This window comes from Athene cunicularia, assembly GCF_003259725.1.
Source record: "Athene cunicularia isolate RWA chromosome 5 unlocalized genomic scaffold, athCun1 chr5_part1, whole genome shotgun sequence".
Taxonomy (NCBI): Eukaryota; Metazoa; Chordata; class Aves; order Strigiformes; family Strigidae; genus Athene; species Athene cunicularia.
Window position 1 is genome coordinate 15,930,847 of NW_020799101.1, and position 22,545 is coordinate 15,953,391.

The following is a 22,545-nucleotide window of genomic DNA, read 5'->3' on the forward strand; positions in this document are numbered from 1 at the left end:
CCCCCCCCCCTAGAATTTAAAGGGTGGCAGGAAAGACTGAGAAGAGGAGCAGCAGTCTTTTGTCTGCAGGCATGAGATACTGCCCTGAGGAATGAGACAACTCATTCACACCACGATTTTCAAACCTGCTCCCCTGTTCTGTATTTCTGGGAGCCTTGGGCCTAGAGGATTAAATTATCTGAAAGTACTGGCCACTGCAGTGGAAGTCAATAGCAACTGCAATATGTGCTGCCAGATTCTCTAAAAAAATTACGCTGGGCACCCACAATTATGGATACTTCTAATCTTACTCTTTTTTTCCCTTATGGTACCAGCAGTACTGGGGAGTAATAAATGATACCCAGAATTGTTATTAAGGTGCTGTAAATGGAAATAAGTCAGTGTTTGCACGTGGCAAGGACCTGCATGGTGGAACACCCTGGGATAGTGGGAAATAATTTTGCCTTCACAGAGTCTGAGCTATGCATTGAACAGTGAAAAATAAAATCAACTATTGAACTCACAAACTGTGTCATCTATTATGCACACCAAGCAAGACTCTGATCCTGGGCAAAAATACTCTGTGACTGATGCACCTGTGCAAGGTGGCAAATTAATGGAGTAGAGACAATTTTACTTGCAGCATTTCTTAGCTTCAAGTGCTGAGCTGTGCAACCTTGATAATGTTCTTTTCACATACTGTTTTGTGTGTAATTATTACCTGTATCAGCCCAAATTTAAAAATAGAGCACTTCTCTATTGAATGCCTTTTTTAGGACACAGCTGCAGCTGACTCTTAAAAGGTGCCAATAACCTGCAACTCACGCTGAAGGCTACTGGCACCATCACAGCAACATCATCCAAACTCTGAAAATTTCATAGCCTCTTTCAGAGTCCTGGTATCAGCATTCCAAAACAGAGGCAGCCAAAAATCCCTTACCACTTTTAAAATATTAGACTTAATAAGGTAAAATAACAGATAATTTGAGGAAGAATCTAGTTTCTAAAACAAAGTTATCAAAGTAGGATAACACTCCAGGCAACCAACTCCCACACCTTTTATCATCATCATTAGTCATTTATATTGCAGCAGCATGTGGCAACCCCTGCTGACGTCTGGGCTAGAAACCAGACACAGATAGGGAGAACGGTACCTAGCCCAAGTAGCTTACAAAATTACAACAGTACCAAGCATAGGAAGGGGAGGGGGGAAGAACAGAAGGTTGAAGCAAGTTGCTGAAGGTCGATCTGAACAAACCCAGCACAGCCAGGAGAGCCAGGCCCTTGATCCATGGGAGCAGCTGCCCCTCTGGCTTGTGCTCAGAGCAAGCATGGCATGAGGGAGATGTGGCAGCTCAACTTGCACAGGTCCCACACTCCTGGGGAAACAAGCTGGTTGTGAGTGGAGTAGCACATTTGGGAAAACACGAGAGCAAGGTGACACGTGTCCTCTTCAGGGCTTGGAGCATTGCTCTGTGGCACAGCAGAGAAGTGGGAGTCAAAAGGTCACGATTAACGCACCAGGCACACTGGCAAGGCCACCACTGGCAAGGCCACCATCTCAGGATGGTGTCACATCCCGCTCAGACAAGGGAGACAGGTGACTCAGATTCCCAAATCCCCAATGGAGCAGACAACATATCAACAATCCAAGCATTTATTAACTACACACAACATACTAATTGAACACACAATAATTGGCTAAGTATATAGTATGTTGTGGCAAGCAACACAATATGCCTTGCATTTCTTAATGGGAAAAGGAAAAGAGGGAGATAGAGGGAATGGGGAAATACAGATCACTGGTCTGGGTTCCTGCGCTGATCCCGCCAGCGAGGGTTCCAGGAGGTGGACGTCTTTTTCGCTTGTATCCGTCTTCTTTGCTTCACTGCGCTTTCCAGCCCCCCTCCCCCCGCTTTCTTCCTCCCCCGTGATTTATGCACACTTTCCTTGGGTCTGTCCCTTAGGTTGGCCCACATACCTATGTATCCCATGTACAGGGAGGGGTAAGGTATTTCATGGGAAGATGTAATTAGCATGATCATGTTAGCCTTCATTAGCATATTGAGGGGTGTTAACTTTAATATGCATTTTGTGGATAATGAAGCAAAGGTCATTCACCAGACAGATGGCCCTTGAAATTTGGCCAGGTGCCCCAGAGCAAAGCCGTCGTGTCTCCACAGGACTCCCTCCTCCAGCTGCATCTTGTGTTATTTGGACAGCCTTATCAGCTTCAGCCTCCACAGAATGCACCCTGTGACTCACAGTTTTGTCTTGCGAGTGTTTGAGGCATTTCTTCAATCAGCCTCAACTTTTGCTTTCTCAAGCTGATTTTCTTAGTTTCTTGCAGGCCTGGTTTCTCATCTCTCACAGATGGGCAGTGAAGAATGGAGTATGGGAAGAGCTGGATTTCCTAACCCCTGTGCACTACTGCATTGCTATAACAAGTGCTCGCTGTCGGGAGCTGTGGATATCACAGAGTCAAAAAATGGTTGAGGTTGGAAGAGACCTCTGGAGATCACCTGGTCCAACTCTACAGCTCAAGAAGGGCCACCTACTCCAGTTGACTAGGACCATGTCCAGACAGCTTTTCAGTATCTCCAAGGATGAAGACTCCACAGCCTCTCCATACAGCCTGTTCCAATGCTTGGTCACCCCCACAGTTACGTGCTTCCTGACCAGAGGCTTCCATTGTTCAGCAAAGGATGTCACCCTGCATACGGAGCAAAGCCATTTGGATTCATTGTTAGCCCTACAGTTTATTCCTAGTCTCTTTAAAAAGATACACATTATGTGACTATAGATCTGGAGAGATTATCTGCATATGTCTTTCAGCTCCATACAGTATGTCTAACAACCCATATTCTTTCTCTGTCTGCAGTGGGTACTGTACTATATAAGGAACATATTTTGATAGCTAATGTAATGCAACATACACATCATGTTGCCTCAAGGTCATGGTAAATTGTATCTGTTTATATGATTCATCTTGACATATTTTAATGTAGTGCCAGTAATTTAAAACAATGCCCATATAAAATGTGAATAAGACCAAGAACACAGCCACAAAACTGAAAATATTTCCCCGTTTTCTTGTATTAAGAGTATTCAGTAGCATATTGGTAATTCTTCTTAAGGATTTAGGGAGAGGAATGTATATTTGCTACATTTTTCTTCAACGGACACCAAGACAAATTCCATTCACAAAACCTTGAGTAAAATTTCTATTAAAAGGAAAGCTAATCTGGATTTATGCCCAAGAACAGAGAGCCAAATTTAACCTTTTTTTTTTTTTTTTAAACACATAATGGATTCTTTAAAAATATTGCTTGCAACAATTAGGCTGATAATAATAAATAAAATATTCATAGCATCTGAATTATGTAAAATTGGTGATTGGAAATGATTGTGTGTAAATTCCAGAGTCCTTATAACACACAGGGAGAGCACTGATTCATGCTGAACTGGTGTGATAAGTAAATGAATAGCAACATGCCTAGAAACAGTAGCTTAGCAATGTTTCTTTCAACTCAATTTTCAAAGTGTTTATCTGTTATGAATAGTTGCCCAAGATATTTTGCATGTTTACACAGACCTGTTTTCTATTCTAGCAGCTGTCATACCATCCCTATAGGACTGATGCTTTCTCCGTTAAGATACTGTGCTCACATTTGTAAAGTATCTCTTTAGCTCTATTCGTATTTTTAAAGCCAAATGGTCCTCTACGGAGATGTTTATCCATTTCTGCCCCTTTCATGCTGCAAGGCAGCATCAGGAGGTGCTGGGGTGACGCAACTGGGAGGAATGACCATACCAATAGAAAAAAAAGCTTGTGGTCATGGACCATCTAAAACCCGCAGAAGATGGCAGCCCTGGGGTGGAACAATGTTCTTCAGGCTCTGGTGAGAGAAAGGGCTTTCCTCACAAAGCAAAAGTGGGAAATGAGCACTAATCATAGAAGAGATATTCAGGTATTGCCAGTTCACAACATGTGAGGAAATTCTAATATAAAAAAAACCCTGAAGCTCCTGCATAAGTCACATAGCTAGAATTTTAAAGAACTTAAAAAGTTAAAAAGACACTCATGCCAAACTTCTCCAAAGGCCATTTGAAATTTAAAAGACCAAGGGGAATATTATTTCAGGTTAACCTGAAAAATCTGATTGGAATCATTCATACTGTAAGAAAACTTCTGGATTTTCTTTGCTATATAGGAAAGAAATGGAAGGTTGCTTGGTGGGCAAAATTTAGTGCTGGTTCAATTCTGGACTGCAAAATGATACCTAACTAGTGAATACTCACAGACACTAGTAAACATAATTAACCCACTCAACGATACCATAGCTTTCCTAGATATTATGATTTCAGAACCCATCTGTAATGTAAATTAAGCAGGCAGTTGTACTGATTAATGTTAGATGTGAAAGGAATAAGACTGTGTGATTGAAAAATGGAATGTACAAAATCTTTCAAAATACAGTGTCACTCTACCACCCATCCAGAAAACCTGAGGCAGAACAGGACGAAAAACCTTACCTAAATTCATGAAGCTGCCCATTGAAGCTCCAGAGAACTGAACTCTTTTTCTCAGTTTTCAGATCAGTACCCTATTCTTCGGACTGCATTATCCCTCTGGAGCACCCATTTTAAACTGATATAGCTCAGCTTCAGTTTATACTGGTTGAAGTCTTGCAGCATAAGCTTTTTAACAAGTCACTCTGCAGTACCAACAACTTAATTCAGCTTAACAGAAACATAGAAGTAGAAACAGTAAAACGTCTTTTGACCTTTGCTGTTGGCTACAATAATCAAAACCATGCAATAAAGAGCAGAGAAGAAATGTAGGACATATGCTCAAAATGATGAAAAAAATGTTTGGGCATGTAATATTGGGAATGTAAGGAAACATTCAAGAACAATTCATCCTACTGAAAATATTCCCATAAGGCTCCAAAGGGTCAGTGTCATTTTAGATTATGCACTGTACAAGTGCCAGCCATAGCAGACAACCTACCCACGGGCCCTACACTCTTGGGCAGGAGGTCACTAAACACTAGCAATTGATCTATGGCTCTAGAGACTCCAAGGAGGGGCACAAAAAACCCAAATAAAATGTGCAGAATTCCCTTTTTTTTTTTTTTTGCTATTATACATACAGTTTTTCTAAAGATGATGAACAACACATTAAAAATGACACTGTCTCATCAATTCAGAGTTAATCAATCTCAATGATGAATGAAAATAAATTAACCCAACTCAGAAAAACATCCCTGAACCAAATTCCTCTTCATTTCCTCCAGATCCAGAAACAACCTTCCAAAGATTTCTCTTTGAAGTTATTTTTCTCCAAAGACTTTGCAGCTGGTTAATTTTATTCACAAAAACCTTACTTAATAACTCATGCTAAGTCCTGCTTTGCTTATCCTATCAGTCCTTAGCTTTTCCTAAACATCACTGGCACAGGTAACATATCCAACCCTTGTTCTCCTCACAGGGCTGGGACTTTGAGTCACCCTCTAAACCACTCTTTTTACAGTGAAGCTGGAAGCCATGATGCACGTCACAGGTCTGATGTGGGATGTCCTTTTGTCACCCAGAGACTTTCTGTGTTGGGTTTGGCATATGCATTGCTTCACTAAGACCACAGTCCTGGCTCTGCATCTTTGGAAGCCTTTCAAGTTGTAGTCTGACATTTGAACCGTACTTTTCAAATCCTTAGATCTCCAGATACCAAGCACACTCAAATAATTCACACAAAAAATCTGCACAGTGACTGGTGACTGAAATGCAGCCAGCTCTCAAGTGAAGCATAGGCAGTTACAAACCAAAGGGCCATGCCAAATGGTCCAGAGGAAAGGAAGGGATGAAGACTTTTTGATGAAGAGTAAGTGTATGGCAAATATATACAGGGAAATGTCTTATTCCATGAATCAAAAGACCTAACCTTTCTTCACCAAAAAATGGAGAGTCTAAAAGCTCATAACTCTACATTAGTACAGCAATTAGCTTTCCTGTATTTTAAAAACCCAAGACAAAAGCTTAATGCTTCTGACTTTGCTTTTTAAATAGAAAGTGAGAGTTACACTAGACAAACTCCAATTTAAAATCTCAGCGGGACTGACAGCTGTGTTGAAGAAGAAAGCTTTTTCACGGTACAAGTTTGTGGGTTGATTTTAATAATGGACATTTTCTTTCCATAGATCCAATATTTATATTCTTTTTGTTATTTGAATACCTGTCTGGGGACACATAAATCTGCCTGCATCATCATTAAACTTGCTTACATTTCATTCCTATAATCAGACTAGGACCTATGGCAGTAGCCATAGGAAAACTGGACAATCTATTCTGCATGGATTAGTAAAAGAGCCTGAAGTTATTCTTCCAAAAGGATAATCTACTTTATGGAGAAGAAAGTAATTTTGTCAAATTTTCAGGAAGCTGAGTTTTGGCCAGGAGCATTTTTTGGCTTATTTCTGACAGAAAACATTCAGAAGACTCCTGCGTCTGCCTTCCCAAGCTCATGACTCCCTTTATTCCAGTTGCTCCCAATTCCTCTTCCTTTGTTCAGTCCTTTCTTCACTGGAGCTTGCTTGGAGGGTGCAAGCCAAAGCAGGAGCTGCTCACCGACAAGGAATGGTTACAGGTAGCTTGCAGAGCGAAGCAGCACTGCTACAGCTCACTGTGCTTCAGAGAGGAAAGGAAGATGGATGTAGGCTGGTGGAGTCTGTCCAAGAGAAAGCTTAGGGTTGTACAACTTATAGCTACATTCAAACCCCCACAAATAATCCAAGAATCAGACTTTTTATGGAAAGCCACTGGCAGTGTTTTACTTGGAATACCACTGCTTCTTGGACTACAAATGTCAAAAGCATATCTGTAGTGATGCGCTGCTGCAGGCTGGCCTTGGGAAACCCTTCATAAAAATCTGTCAGTGAGGCTGGGTTAACTTCCCTCCTCTGACAAAGTCATCTGTTCTGGTCACAGTTACACTCTCTGCACTCTCCCTGGGGCTAAAGTAAACATTACTGAGGAAAATCGTGCATGACTTACAAATGCACGCATTTCACCACATGCAGGTATCTGCAAATTAAGGACAGAACAGCTTTCTCATAGATACCTCTCTGTACACTATGCTCTTACCACCCTCTGATGACTGTGCCACCCTCTCTGTACATTTCACAACCAGTTAAGAACAAACTCTTCCACATCACACCTGCAATAACATTTTTGCTGTACGCTGCTGCCTGTCACTGGAAGGATGGCTGAGTGGCCAAAGCACCAGGTGGGGACTGGGGACTTAGGGCCTCTGGGGTCCCGGAGGGCACCTCCATGAGCACGGGGACACCCTTTGCAGTTAGGAAGCTGGTCATCATGAACAATCCTGTCTCTGAGAAACTGTCTCCTTCCTCCGCACTCATTAGCACTCTCTTCCCAGGTACATGATGCCTGGAGGATGCTGTGCAGAGCTACCAAACATTTCATTAAAGCATATGATCTCCACTTTATCAAAGCACTGTATGGGCGGTCTCTCCCTCACTGTTGCCAGGTGGTAACTGCTAACCAGGAAAACAGGAATTTGCAAAAATGACTGCTCTTCATAGATGGCACATTGCCCTCTCTCAAGAGCCATAATCCCTCTGTTAGCACAAGTCTCTGTTGCCTTCCTTCTGTTTTCCCATTCCTGACTTCCTGTAAATGCTAATTTGGTGGGTTTTTTCTGTGCCATTTTGCTGTCAAAACTGTAAATACTATAATATTACCAGGCATCTCATCAAAGGAAGATTTATAGGTATTTGGTCTTCATTATTTTGTTATAATTTTACACTCTTTTTTTTTTTTTTTTTTTAACAGCACCGTGAACAAGGTATTTAAAACCTCCCAAACATGGCCTATAAATTCCTCTTGTTCCAACTTGCAGTCATTTATAACTGACATCAGCTATATCTCTGCTGCAGTTACAGGGCTGCTGCACACATAACTGTACCCAAGGTAGCTCCAACACTGCCAGGTGGCCTGGATCCACCCCGAGGAGCAACTATCTGAAACCACAGCCACAGTCCTGCTACATCCATTAGATGAACCCCAAAGCCCATGCCCTACTGTCTTTCCTCTGCCTATTACTTAATCCAACTAGATCAATGCCAGCTGAGTACATTTATAGAGGTTGTTTAGGGCAAGTGTAAATAAACACCCTAAATGGAGATATGCAGTCATTTTAAGTGGAGAAAGAATAAATTAGTTCCTTTCATAGACAATCGTTTTCATAGAGTTTTGTGTCTGACAAACAGGTTGTTTGTGTGAAACTAAACAAGACATGCTAAATCTTGGAGATACCCAGTTGCAGAGCAGCTCTGCTAATACCAGTGACCAGCATGCAAAGGTACTGTGCAGAGACACAGAACACTGTGCTCAACATTTGCTGAAGCCCTAAGTATGTGGCAGATAAATGTCTGAAGCAGGAAAATAATGGAAATAAAGCTTCAGGTAAAGAAACAAAGTGAAAAGCCCCAGACTGTTCCTATTTTCTACCACAGCAACCTGTGCCAGTGGTGATGACGCATCCAGCCAGTGGTGTGATGCAGCTGTGGACGAAATCAGTGGCACAATTCTCCCTGACTCCACCAGGTACTGGATTAGGCTTTGAAAGCAAAAATTTCCCAGATAATAAATAGTGGCAAAACCAAAAAATACTTTTTTATAACTTACCCAAATTGCTAGCATATGTATTGACCCTGTATATATATACCTGTGTTAGTCCCTGAAAATGACCCACATAGTAAATTATCAGCTCCAGTAGCCTCAAAGAAGAGAGCCATGTGACAATGATGATTCACAGAAAGTCTCTTTCTTTTCGGTGCCCTATTCTCATTTAGTAACAGCTTGTACCGAGAACAGCCCCTGCCTCATGCTGCAGCATTGCTTTCTATCTTAGGTATTTAAGGAAAAGTATAGATACACCCACAGAGACATGAGTAAAGATCAGTGGCAAATGATCTTCACTGGAAAAAGCATTAAAGATAATAGAAGTATTAATCATTCATACCAAAAATCAACATAAAAATCCACATGTAATGCTGATGACTGGGACTAGGTATGTGATAAAGCAGACAGCAAAACTAGTTATTCACCTTTTAGACACCTTTTGTTTTGTGTGCTTGCAGAGATAGTTATGGAAGTTGCATTCACTTAGAACTTAATTCTCTAGAAGAGGCTGTTTCTCTTACTGTTTGTACAGTATCTACCACTGTCAGGCCCTGATCTCAACAATTGATAATAGCTGCAATCTTTGTGATACGCACAGGAAAAAAAAAGACTTCCAAACTTCAAGCACACCCTCTTCTTGGGTACTGTTCACTTTCTTGCAGAGGTTCATGCTGAGCCTTGCAGCCTTGCTGAGCACCTACAGCTCCTGCGGGTACAGCAGGGCAGAACCCTGCCAATGGCTCAAAGAAGCAGCTTCTGCTGCTGCCTCTTGCCCATAGCCAAGCAGAGCAACCAGCTCTGCTCAGCCTCATTGCTTTCCATGTGTCCTTCAAGATATAAATTGCTCTTGTGCTATAATAGATCTAAGAGGTTTCCTTTGAGCTCATGGTCCTGCACAAGCATAAACTGATGTATTTATTTTATTCTAAGTGATATTAAAAAGCATCACCCTTGCATATTTGTGCTGCATCACCCATCTAGTAAACTAGAAGAAGTAGGACCAAATCCCAAGAGGGTTAAGCCAGTCAAGCTACATCAATGAACACGATCTGAAAGCACAGACATTGCTTAGCATATATCTTAAACTGTCAGGAGGAGCAGCAAGTGAGCAGTGCAGCACTTGACCTGTCAGCATGATACAGATCATTTACATAGCTTTTTACAAACATTAACAGATTAATTCTCACCTTGGGACACACAGGCAAGGTTCAGTAGCCCTGATGAACAGATCTGGAAGCTGACTCACACTAGTTGTAACCTGATTGCCAGAAGAACCAAGCATCTTTGCTGTCTTATAAAAGCAGAGAAGGGAAACGGACTTCATACCTCCAGACCAGGAGAGAAAGAAGTGTGATGCAGGTAGCAGCTTTGGCCCAGCCACTTGGTCTCTGTGGGGAACTAGGGCTATGGGGACTTTCTTAAGTGCTGATTTCCTGGCTCCTCTTCAATTCACACCAGCTGTGAGGATCCAGAGGATGGTAGCTCTCACCCTGGCACAGAGGACACGGGCGCATTCATGTGCAAAGCAGTGCATTTCACACCCAAAGGGTAAAGCCAGCCAAGCATCTGAAGTGGAAAAGTCCTACCTTATTACAATTTCCTTACCCAAACAACGATCCAATGCATCTCAGCTCATTTCAGTGGGATCTGTTTCTAAAAGCAGTAGCAGTCATCAGATACAGTCATCATGAAAGTTGAGTCCTGTGCACAAAGTTTGGGCTTTGCCTTGAGGGGTGATGGATACAGCCCACAAGATCACACTGACAAAGCACATTGACCAAGAGAGAAAGTGGGACATGGCTGTGGCCCATGAGGCCATGCTGGCTGTTTTGTTTAATTACATGGGAGACATCATTTGTGCACACATCGTTTATGCAGCAGAGGGCTCTGTTCTTCGCAGTATCACCAAGGGCTGAGGTGTTATCCCCACAGGGGACTGGGAGGGAGATCAGGTCCCTGGAGAGGCAGGACAGGCAGTGAACCCACAGCTGTATCTCTGCAGGAGGGGCATTCATGTATGTATGCCCTGAAGGGGTGAGAGGCTCAGTTCATACATACCTGCAATGGATGGGTGTACCCAGATGCACTGTCATGGGGATTAGCGGTGTGTGTCCACACAGCTGAGATGGACACAAAAAGGGTCAAGGAAAGATGTGTCTGGACAAGCATCTGCTAGAGATGTGTGAGCAAGGAAGACATGCCACCAGATTCCTAAGATATATAGTAATTCGTGTGTTGTAACTTGGTAAAAATGTTGGGGATTTATCCCTAAAGAACTGATGTCAGGAAGGTCTCCTCTGTTTTATGAAGGAAATTGCTTATTGATCCTGTCTGTTTGCATCATATTCACACCATACTACTCCTGTGCTTAACCTGCAGGGATTCAGAAAGGTTGTTTCTCTCTTCATGCATGACTTGACTTGTGCAGGGAGATGCTGCACCTCCATATGAGGCTCCAGAGAAGGGCCATGGATAGGAACAGGTTGTGAGGTAGGGAGCACTAGTGTTTCTGATGTTAAAATCCTTGTGATGCCCATTTGGTGTGCCTTCTTCATGTACTCACAAATTTACTGAAAGACAGATGGGAGATCAGAAATAAACTCAGAAACAGATTCAGCAAAACTTCTGTAGGGTTCTAACATTAGGCCTTAGAGGTCTACTTACTTTTTTTTTTTTTCTTTTTTTTTTTTTTTTTTCTTTTTTTTCTTTTCCAAAGGAATATAAGGCTTTAGGATTCTTTTGATCAATCTCCTCTTGTGAAACATTGCAGTTGTGACTTGTGGTCTTTTACTACCTTACTAAAATTCAGTGAGGAGGACCGGAATTATTTTGTAGTGAGCAAATGCTTTGTGGGCCCTCTGCATTAAACATCCACTGCACGGTTTTCAGGGTGAGGACAATGAATAGACCTAAACATATCAGTGATCCCTTACAATTCCATTAGAAAGCACATGAACAGAGGCAGAATTTAAGGGATAACAATTAGGAGCAGAAGTAACAGACCAACCCTCCCTCAATCAGCTCTGATGTGCTAGTGATATTAAATCCATGTTACAAGGTACCTCACATCGCACACTCAGGATGTTCTCAGTGACATGACGTGTTGAAACCCTCTGAGCATTACACAAGTCATATCAGAGATGCTGTTCCCTTTATGGTGAGTTAACAACATCTCAGAATGGCTCCAAAGGAGCAGGTACAATGTAGATTGTCAGACATTTCTATAGCAGTGTTTTGAGAATGTGTCCAGCTGTGCCAAACTGCAAAGCATTTTGATGCAATGTAAAGTATCTGCTATGGAATTAAAACACAGGAACCCAAAACAAATGGATATGACATCAGTGAAACAGATGACTCTTCCTAAGGAAAGCTGTCTTTTCTAGCTTTGATTAATACCTATAGAGAACAAGTATTACATGCAGCAGCACAGAAACAATACTATCCTAAGTGCCATTGTGGTCATTCATTAAGAGACACCTTCAAGAATGCTTTGAAAGCCCTTCCAAAGTCCTACCTTCTCCTGCTAATTATTTTGTACTGCTTCTATATTCAGTGAAAAGTTACACTTGCAATGAATACTTGAACAAAAACCTTTCAACCATTTTTTTGGTTTAGGCACAAAGTAAAAATATAAATTAAAACAACACACAGGTCACAGGTCTTAACAAACAGTCTTGCCATGTACTTTCTCAACCAAAAAATTAAATGGTTTTGTTTTCAAGCATCAGACCTGCCTTCCTTAAAGGAAAGTTTCTGGTACTCTTAATACAGTTGAGTAACATCTCGCTTTACAGACAATATTGCTAGGTTTTGGGATGCGTTAAAGTCATATTTTTTCTCATCAAATATATCACAGTTTTACATTGATGAGAAAGTGATGGTTTTCAATATCTAAGCATAAAATGCTAAGTCCCAAATTTTCAGATGTCAGAAGTTAAGAATATGCACTGCATTAATATCCCCATTAAAGGGGAACAAACTATTAAGGCATGATTTATATTCACAAACACCACATTGTTTTCTACTCACACCACTCTTTTCTGTCTAGCTTGGTTGAAAACTGGGACAGGCATTCCTCCACTCTGTTTTCTCATAAAGAGATGTACCAGACATCCTTTACCCATTTTGCAATCTCTTACTTTATCAAAGCTTACTGATCTCTTCAGTTCATCAAGTTTTGTTTCTGAGGCTCTATCTGAATCAAATTCTTTGTTTATGTTCATGGACTTCAGTGCTTCTCCAATGTTTCTTAACCAACTAAAAATCACCTTACTTGTCAAAGTTCAATAATTATCCTACTATTTTAGATTTATTCTCCTGATCTATTAATGTTGTAGAAAATATACAAATATTATAAAGCCCATGCTCAGATCCTCAAAGGTATTTGGATCACTTAGCCTCCCCGATTTAAAAATGAACTAGGGGCCATATGATAAGTTCTTAAAAACTTTAAGTTTGAACTTAAAACACTTTTACACATTCTAATATCCAAGGTTTCACAGAAAAATTGCCACTTTAACTGGAAAAGTCTTTCAGAAGCTCTTTTGTGATATTTACAGATAACACTAGGTTTAGTTTAGGACAGAGGGCTGTAGGCTGGGGAGAAACCTGTGCACCATCACTGCTGATGAAAATAGAGTGCAGGTGATCCTTCTGGCTGCCCTGACTTCTGTGTATTGGAGTAACAGTATTTTGAAGCAAGTTATGTAACTGCTCACTATAATGAAGTATGTATTGGCTAAGGCATTCCTTTCTAATCCTTTTCCACTGTAAGCCTGTAAAAAGTTAATGTCAGAAAAGATAAAAGAGTGTACTCGATGCAGTAGGGTGCATTTTAAGTTCTCTTCTTAACATTTCTCAGGAATAAAACCAAGTGAGATGACATTTCCAGTGGAAGTACTGCTTTTAATCAGACTTTCATACCCTTCTACATTAGTATGTCATTGTGTAATTGGGTAAGTACAGTATGTGTTAGCATCCAGAAGTGTGTCACACTGGGAGCTGTACAAGTAGACCAGAGTGAGGCAGATACCCCTTAAGCTTCTGAGATATTCTACTGCAGACTCATTCCAAAACTCTGGCACATTTGCAAAAAGCTTTTTTCCATCTCAATGTGTGCAAATTTTTCCTGGGTTTATATTAAAATACCAAGACAGGTTTTTTCCCCAATTTCAGATGTAATTTTAGCAGCTAAGTACTTTTGTACAAACTGTCTTTTTCTTTTTTTATAGAGAGGATAAAAAGCTGAAAGATTACTTGGACAGAGGAGGGATGCCAGGGTCTATAAGAATCACTGTTACATACCATATTCTCTGTGTCATCTGTTTGCTTACAAGTGCTGGATTCATAATGACCTGTGTGAATTCTAGATAGCAAGTCAGTCTTTTTATGTTTTAACTTGATTTTTTTTCTGTGTTGAAATTTGATTAATTTACCAAGAGCCCTCAAAACCCTTACATACCCCCACAGCTATCCCTAAACTCTGACAGCATGAACAGATATACATGTACATCCCCCAGAACCTGTATGGCATGTTTAAGATATTTCTCTTCAGTAATTTTCTGTTTAATCTACGGTATACTTCCCCTGTGTAGTAAAGAATTTTTGTAATTAATGGTTACATTCAAACAGAATGGCTCAGGAGAGACAAAAGAATTTTTAGGACAACTGTGTCAGACTGGAAAGGAAGTATGCATCAATAATTCCCTTTCACATTTGATACTTCAACTAGTATTAACTTAAAAGTCCAAATGCAAGTTATTAAGCAAAAAAAAAAAAAAAAAAAAAAAAAAAAAAAAAAAAAAAAAAAAAAAAAAAAAAAGAACAAAATTATGAGCAACCTTGCAGGGTTAGCGATGAACCGAGAATAAGGACATTTGGGTTCAATTTCGAACTCTTCCTTTGCCAGTATAGCTTTGGGCAGTTTATTTGTTCTTCAGTTCCTTATCTATTTAATGAGGATATTAATACTCGATTAATTCTACTCCTTGCCTGCATGCTTTTTGAAGGCCTCCTGAAGGTTTCTGTAGTAGAAATTATTACTTCTGGTATCTGTAAATCTCTCAGCAAAATGGAGGTCTGCTTTTTGTTGAAGACATAAAAAGAATTAAAGGAGGGAATCACAGTCAGATCTTACATCTACCATAGACGTGGCAAGAACTGCTGTTCAGTATCAGTAATATGGGCTATACAACATGTAGTGCTTTTAATTAAGGAACTGACCACTGAGAGCTGACAAACATTGGGATAGCTGTAACAGATCTAGTTAAAAGTCTACACAATAAAACATCTCCCTGCCAAAAAAAAAAAATAAAAAAATAAAAAAAATAAAATTAAGCATTGCAAATTTTCACTGAGAAAAAACATAAACAGATATCAGTACGATTTCTTTTAACAAGTGAAAGTTTGACTAAAAATGTTAAAATGAAATGTTGTGTCATTTTGAAATCATAGATTTTTAGAGCTTTTAGTTTTTTAAAAATATTATACCTTTCCCATTTTTTATCCTGGTTTCTGAAAAAACAGATGTTGATCTACTGAAATTTCTTGTCAGATAAATATTCTTTCTGTGGTTATCTATGTTAAACAACAAAAGTTTAAGACTCATTTGGTTTTGTTTTGGGGTTTTTTGTGGGCTTTTCAAAAATCAGGTGTTTGCTCAATATTGAATCAAGACAGTTCAAGGCATTCCAAGTATAGAAACTGCTTATGTGTTGTATTATTAAAGTACACTTTTCTTGACTAGAAATAGTTGCTGCAAGTGTGGAAAATCTTTCCACTATTCATTATAACTTCCCTGATAATGCAGATGGTTCGATCTCTAATTCACAGTTTATCTAAAGAAACAGTTCAATAGACTGAACTGAAATACATGTGTTTTCAGCATCAGAACTTTACTGAATAGTATCTTGAAAGAAAAGGAAATTACTAGTTTTACTTGCTTTAGAATTGGCAGAGAAAGCCAAATACAGCTGCTGTGCAAATGTTTAAAGTAAATGATTAAAAATGTCACTAAGAGTTCTAAGTCACAGTAAATCATTGACAGAAATGTCTGCTAAAGACAACAAACATCCTGTATCGTGCAATACCTTCTCTCTCAGTATCACACACTCCTTAGAAAATAATCCACTATTCTTGCTATATGTATGTTTCTATTATAGGGATAAAAGAAACAAATAAACCTATTGTTTCATTAGTGTACTGGATACATTTAAAGGCTGCTATGCTTGCTTTTTCTAGTATGTTTCTTTTTTTCCATAAAGCACAACCTAGCACCAAAAAAAAAAAAAAAAAAAAAAAAGAGCACACTATTCTGAAAAGGAACTGTTCTTCACAAATTACAATGAAGGAAATATTACTTGTCATGTAATATATATCCTAACAATATAGACATTTATAAGCATGAAATATCTCACAGGGAAAAAAAATCCAGATGATTGTATGCTTCCTATTTCAATATATATCTGCATTCTGTAAAGAGTTTACTGTAATCATGACTTCATATTCTGTTTCTGTACCCTAAAGATAAATATGTTCCTGGATCAAGTAAAGAGCTAGACATCATGTATTAACTAAAAAATGAACATATTTAATGTAGTAGAAAGCTTGGTAAGTGTCTTGAACCTAATAACAGTGATGACTTTCATAAGATCAGTGATATTTTAAAGGAATTGGTTTAGGATATTTTTTTCTAAGTTGTTGGAAAAATCGACAATACCTAGTAGCAATGTTAATACTGTCACAAAAATAACTAAGGCAATGAATGATTTCAATAAGAATATACTTCTCTTGGATTTGGAGACCACTAATAAAAGTAAACTTTTGCATACTCTCATAATTCTTCACTAACAATGTATCTGTACAGTTGCATGATCTTTAAGAATGTAATTAACCTATTTTGTTGTCCTAATTACAAGGAAAAAGGATTCACATGGGAAAAAGGAAAAATTCTTTTGTTTCGAAGGGAAATACATATTATGCCTGAAAGCTAATAAATCTGTTGCCTTAACAATTAAAGAGCCTGGTTTTATAAAATTTTCAAAATTTATTCACTTGAGTAGTTCTTACTCATACAAGTTGTCCCATTGATTGAAAATAGAACTACAGATATGAGGAGAGATTTGCAATGGGAAACATGAATTTAGGATGCAGTCCTTGCTCACCTAAAGAGCTGAGGGAACTATTTCCGCAAGTAAGAGCTTCTTTCTGCAACGAAGATTGGAAGATGTCATTTATGAGTTGTGTTGTCCTTCCTCAGTTCCCTTATTGGTTCTTATACTAGTCACACATTTTAGATGGTAACATACACAAAAAAATCTACATCAATGCACATATATGCATATTTTCAACCTTTACTTCTAAAATGAAGGCTGGTTCTTCTGAACCCTACTGAAAAACTGTCACACTACAGGAATGTATTTGTATTGCCTCTCCTCCTACTGCAGGGCTTTGAAAAAGCTGCATAACCATTCACTCTCTCCATAAGAGTTTGTCTTACGGAGTCCTTCATCATACAAGGAGTACATGTATTGGGAATTACCACAAAATTCCATCTTTTTAATAGGATTTAAACTCTGATTCTTGTTCATGAGTCCTGGTGTGGTGTGGCCTGGCTTTTTTACTTTGGATCTTTGCATCCCTCCCACCCTTAAAACCTGCTGCTGGGAACCTGTCACCTCCATACCTAGCTAGACAGCCTGTGATAACTACCACACAAACCCACTCCTGGTCCATTTCTAACCCCATCAAAAGCAGTAGGATTTGACAGGGATTACCCTCAGAGCAGGGGCAGGCCCTTACCGCAGTTTACTCCTCAAGAGGCAAACTCAGTGATCAACTAGAATGCATAAGAAATACATATATTTCACATCACCATTTTTTCATCTTTTAGTTCTACACTGATTTCTGAAACAGAGAGCCAAGCAAACCAGGTTTTCTGGAAAACTAACCCGTTCTTTCATCTCAGTACACTCACTATATAATTCCTGATCTGCTTAGCAATTTCCTGATAATGACCCTAAATTTTGGTACCTCGGGTAGTTAGTTAATAATATCACTTTATACTCCTCTAGCACCTTTCATCCAGGAAGGTGAAAGCACATTACAGCTGTTAATGAAAAGTATCTCACAACATCCACTGAAGCCTTTTATAATAATTCTCAACACCCTGCATGACAAAAATTACTTGATATGAGAACATCTTGTACTGGGTTTGCTTATTTTACAACTTGGGTCATATCAAGAGTAACACTGTCATAATTCACAGTGGTCACTTTTGGGCTTTCTAATGCGTGTAAAAGGATCCACCTTCCACTGTATCTAAAACACAGCATCCTGGTCTGCATTTGATATTTGTTTCTTACAGGAAACAAAATAAAGTAAGTATTTTTGTACCCGCAGTTTTTGCAGACATTCAAAACCCTTTTATATCTTTTATTTACCCAGATAATACCCGTTCAGAACTATTGTTACGTTGATACAGGATTTCTTTTACCTTCTATTTTTGCCTTCTAGCGGTCAGTGCATGACTGAGGTGCAGGAAAGGTATAGCACCATGACCCCAGAGAGACAGACAGAGCGAGAGAAAGAGGAGGCAGGAGGAGGGGAACACAGGGAGGGAAGAAAAGAGACATGTCAAAGCAAATTCATAAACATCCTCTTTAGCATGGAAATATGTACAATACAGCTACTGATGTTCCAGTCCAAGTGCAATTGACAGCACAGGTGTGCACAAACACACATACGCACATATACACTGTCACAAAGCAAGGGAGAAAGACAGAAATGATCTTACAAAGCTGCTGCAGTAATCAGGACACTTGCTCCTGGAAACAACCATACAAACAAACATTCTTTTGTTAGCTTTCTACATTTTTTCAATTTTCATTTGCTAACTGCTATTGTTTTTACCTCTCACCATAACAGAAATATGGTTATTATTAAAAGGAAGGAAAAAGGCCTTACCATGCAGTGCATCAGGAAGAGATGAGAAGCACAGAGCATGCTGCAGAGATTAAGCTCAGCATGGCATTCAGATATCCTTTGGAATTGAAGAAAATTGTCCAACCCATTCTTCCTAACAAATCGGACAAGTTTTCTCTAGGCTTGAATTTTTCACCAGAAATCAGATCCTTACAGTGCATTATATTTTCTTCTTCAGGAGATATATTTCCTCCAGTTAAGTTTCAGCTCCGCAATGCCATTTCCAATCAGCTCTAAGAAGGTCTTCATTCCCAGATCCGTGGTGTCATCAGAGAGACTCCAAAGAAAATCAAAGAAAGAAAGAAAAAAAGAAAATAATACCTTACCAAAGCCCTGAAATTATTATGCAGAAAAGGAGAAGGAAAAAGGAAAAAAAAAAAAAAAAAGCCAAACAAGCCCCCATTTATTCTATTATCTACGTGTTTCACAACAATCAGTACTACCTCTTTGGTCTCATATATGCAGTGCTGATTACTTGTAATAAAGGAAGAGGCAAAAACTTTCCCAATTCACACATGATGCATTTTCATTACTGCTGCTCAACTGTGCACTACCAAACAACCCTTCTCATCCTGAGGAATCCTTAAAAACATCTGACAAAAGCATCACCTGTCCTTTTCTCTTCCCAAAGAACATATTAGAATTTCTAGAAGGGTGTTGGAGAAAGCTTGACAAATAACCCCAAACCACAAATTAGATCTAAAAGCAAAAACCTCAAAGCAGGAGAGTTCTTGAGCAAGGAGATACCTTGCCTGAAAAATTTGGGGACACACACTAACTCATGGTAGGGATGGAGAAAGGGATAAAGAACAATGGGTAACAGAGGGTTTGGAGAGGATGAGGTGGGACCGAATGAGTCTCAGGCAGGAGTGGGATCCTGAGTCACCCTCAGCCTCCTGCCTCCTCGCTGACAGCAGCTCGGGTTTCCCCTGCACTTTCTGCAAAGCATATTAATTGATTCTGGTTGCTGAGCAACTAACTCTGGGGAGCCACATCGACGGCTCCGGCTTCGGCACAGCTTCAGCAACAGCAGCAGGGAGAGGGGACGGTCTCCCCTGCCTCACTCCTCCTCCTGGGGCTCGCTCACCCTCCCCAGGTTGCCTTCAGCTGCCCTGCAGGAAAGCTTTGCAAGGAAAAGGAAAAAGCCCCCGTTAATGTATCAGGGAGAGGAGGTGGGTTGTTCCCCCCACCCAGTGAAGCATTGGCAGGACTCAGGCGAGCAGCCCCATTTCGTGCTGACAGCACCGCTGCAGCCCCAGAGGGCATCCTCAGCCCTGCGTGGGGTGTTAGGGCTGGGGGGGTTGGCACAGCCCTGGGAAACCCACCCAGGCCTGGTGAGACAGGTGAACGGTGTGGTAAAGCTGGGTTAACTCTCTAGTCCTCCAAGCACACTTCAAAGATGTTAAAATCACAAGTTATGCCAAATCATGGGTTCAAAAGTGAGTTTCCAGTTGAAGCTGTGGCCACTTAAGCTCTGTCCCTGTAATAATGGGGTAAATGTATTATTTATTTCTGACCTCTTTATCATGTTGCGCTTCAGACAAAGCAGGCATTTCTCTGGCTGAACAGGTACACAGTAAGCCAGAGCCACCATCCAGAGGAATTGCCAGGACATCTTTGTCAGAGACTGCAAAATGGAGCTCTCTGATATAACCTTGTTGTTGCTTTAACTGATGCTGTGTTTAAATTCCTCATAGGAGAGAAGCAGCAATGAGACCGTTTGGTTTTGACCCGTAAAAGATACGGGATAACTGGGTAACTGGAGCTGGCTCCAAGGGGCTCCCTCCTAGAGTGCCTTGACTGATGGTTCCATAAGACAGACACAGAAGATTTCTGCAAGGTTGATGCCAAGTGGATGGACCCCGAACAGGACCTGATCACTGCAATTTGTGGCAGGGCTTCCACTGACTTCTGCAGCTCTAGAGCCTGAAAAAAAAACCCTCCAAAACACCCCAGTGTCTGAAACAAGACATTTCTCTTGTGCTCTCATTTTGGAGAAATCCTTAGATCGTGGCATTTGTTCAGCACTAAGCTGTCTTTCCGTTGCACAGGTAAGATGTAAGAAATGAAAAGACATCAAGATTTCTCTCCCTGTGACCTGGCAGTAAGTGCAATATCAGATCTTGGACAAACTGCTCACGCGTGGTTACTGTCAAAGACCTGAGCTAGATCAGCTCTTTATTCTGTTATAGTGATAGAACAAGTTAAAGATCAAGGTTCTGAGAACTGCCTTAGCTTGCAATCACTTAGAATTATCTAATTCTCCCTTTAAAAAACTCCAACCTATACCTTGTGTGCACTATCTAAATGGCAAACACCGGGTCTTTGTGAAAAGGTGACAGGTTATCTTAAGCAAAGGAGTAACTTTTCTGACAGTAGCTTAGCTCCACCATACTCTGCTTTCATGTTTTATAAAGAAAGATCTACAGTTTAGTCTCATTTTCTTGCAAAAGCCAGATGTTTCACGTATATTCAAAGCTCAGGAAGGACCATCAGATCAGGTTAGCAGAGCTGCTGTATGAAACATTGCAGAACATAGTCAGTTTATCCAATATGTCTACTGATATGAGCATATACTGGGGGTACTCCTAATCCACCAAGTACAACATACAGAGAAATGTGGGAACTTCAGTATTGATATAGTAAACGAAAGTCATTTAGCCTCCTACCAACAACAGATTACAGCAGGATAATTCTAAGGAAGAGATCCTGTAGCTCACCTACTCCATGAAAATGTGTCTCCTGAAGTCTTCTAACATACTAAACATAGATTAAATACATTAAAACACACTAAAACCACACATAATAAACACAGACTCTTCTTGACTTACATGATTCATGTAGTTAATTTGGTATCACTGATTCTCCCTTTATCTCTTATGACTCTTTGGACATTTCTTTTGACTATCTCTCATAGTACTTCATCTTTTTTCCTGGATAGGAATAAATCCAACAAGGTTTCCTCTAGCAGTGGTTGATGCAGAAAATGTATTTTGTTGTTTGTCACTGCTCATATATGACACTGCTTCCTTTAGTCCACAAGTTTACTTGCAACAAAGTGCTGAAGAATGACAAAAAGCGGGGTTTAAAAGGGAGCTAACCCACCTCTGTTTTACAGCAGGATCAATCATACACATGATTCAAACCACAACACTAGCCCTGGGAAATGGCTTTCTAACCAATGCCTAACAAGACTCCTTTCAGGAAACTTCATGCTTTTAATGCCTCATTACTGTAACTAAAAAACCCAGCATTTCTAAGCTTCATTGCTGCAAAGTGTAACACACTATTTCTTGTCCTATTGACAATGATCAAGGGAAAGAGCTCCTCCATTCCTTGTTGCAACTACCTTTTACGTATATAAAATTTATTGTATCTCTTCTCAGTTTCTTCCCTTTCTAGATCAAAAACTTTTCTGAGACTTGACTCTTTTGTCACTTTTTAGGGAATGGTTCATCACACACTGACTTCTGGATCACAACAGTACAGAAAACTGAGTGTGAAATTACATGTGTATAGAGATGCACATTAATGCATGCAAAAGTAAAAAATAACAGACAGTGTCTGACTTAGGAAGTGAGTCACATAACATAGGAACAGGGAAACAAGGGGAGGACTCCATCATCCTGCTGTGACAATAGGGTTAAAATAGTGTTTAAATATTCATTTTTCCTTTCTGAATGAAATGGGGTGACAAAGTAGAAAATTAAATACAGCTAGGTTGTGCGTGTCACTCAATGAGTCCTTCCAACCTGTGGAATAAGATGGTTCAATTTAAGGGCATAAGGGAAAAAAAAGACTACTTTTTCCTTTGAATTTGTATTATGATTCATGAAATACTAAATAGAAGAGGGAAGCTAGTACAAGATCTCAAGTAGA

The 22,545-nt window shown here is 39.9% G+C and overlaps 1 long non-coding RNA gene across 1 annotated transcript in view; it reads right to left on the reverse strand.

The window, feature by feature from the left end:
• Positions 1-22,545, reverse strand: part of LOC113480640 — a 166,564-nt gene that overhangs the window by 10,512 nt on the left and 133,507 nt on the right. The window contains exon 4 of the long non-coding RNA XR_003398495.1: positions 18,649-18,943. This is a non-coding gene — a long non-coding RNA (uncharacterized LOC113480640). The remainder of the gene's footprint in view (positions 1-18,648; positions 18,944-22,545) is intronic.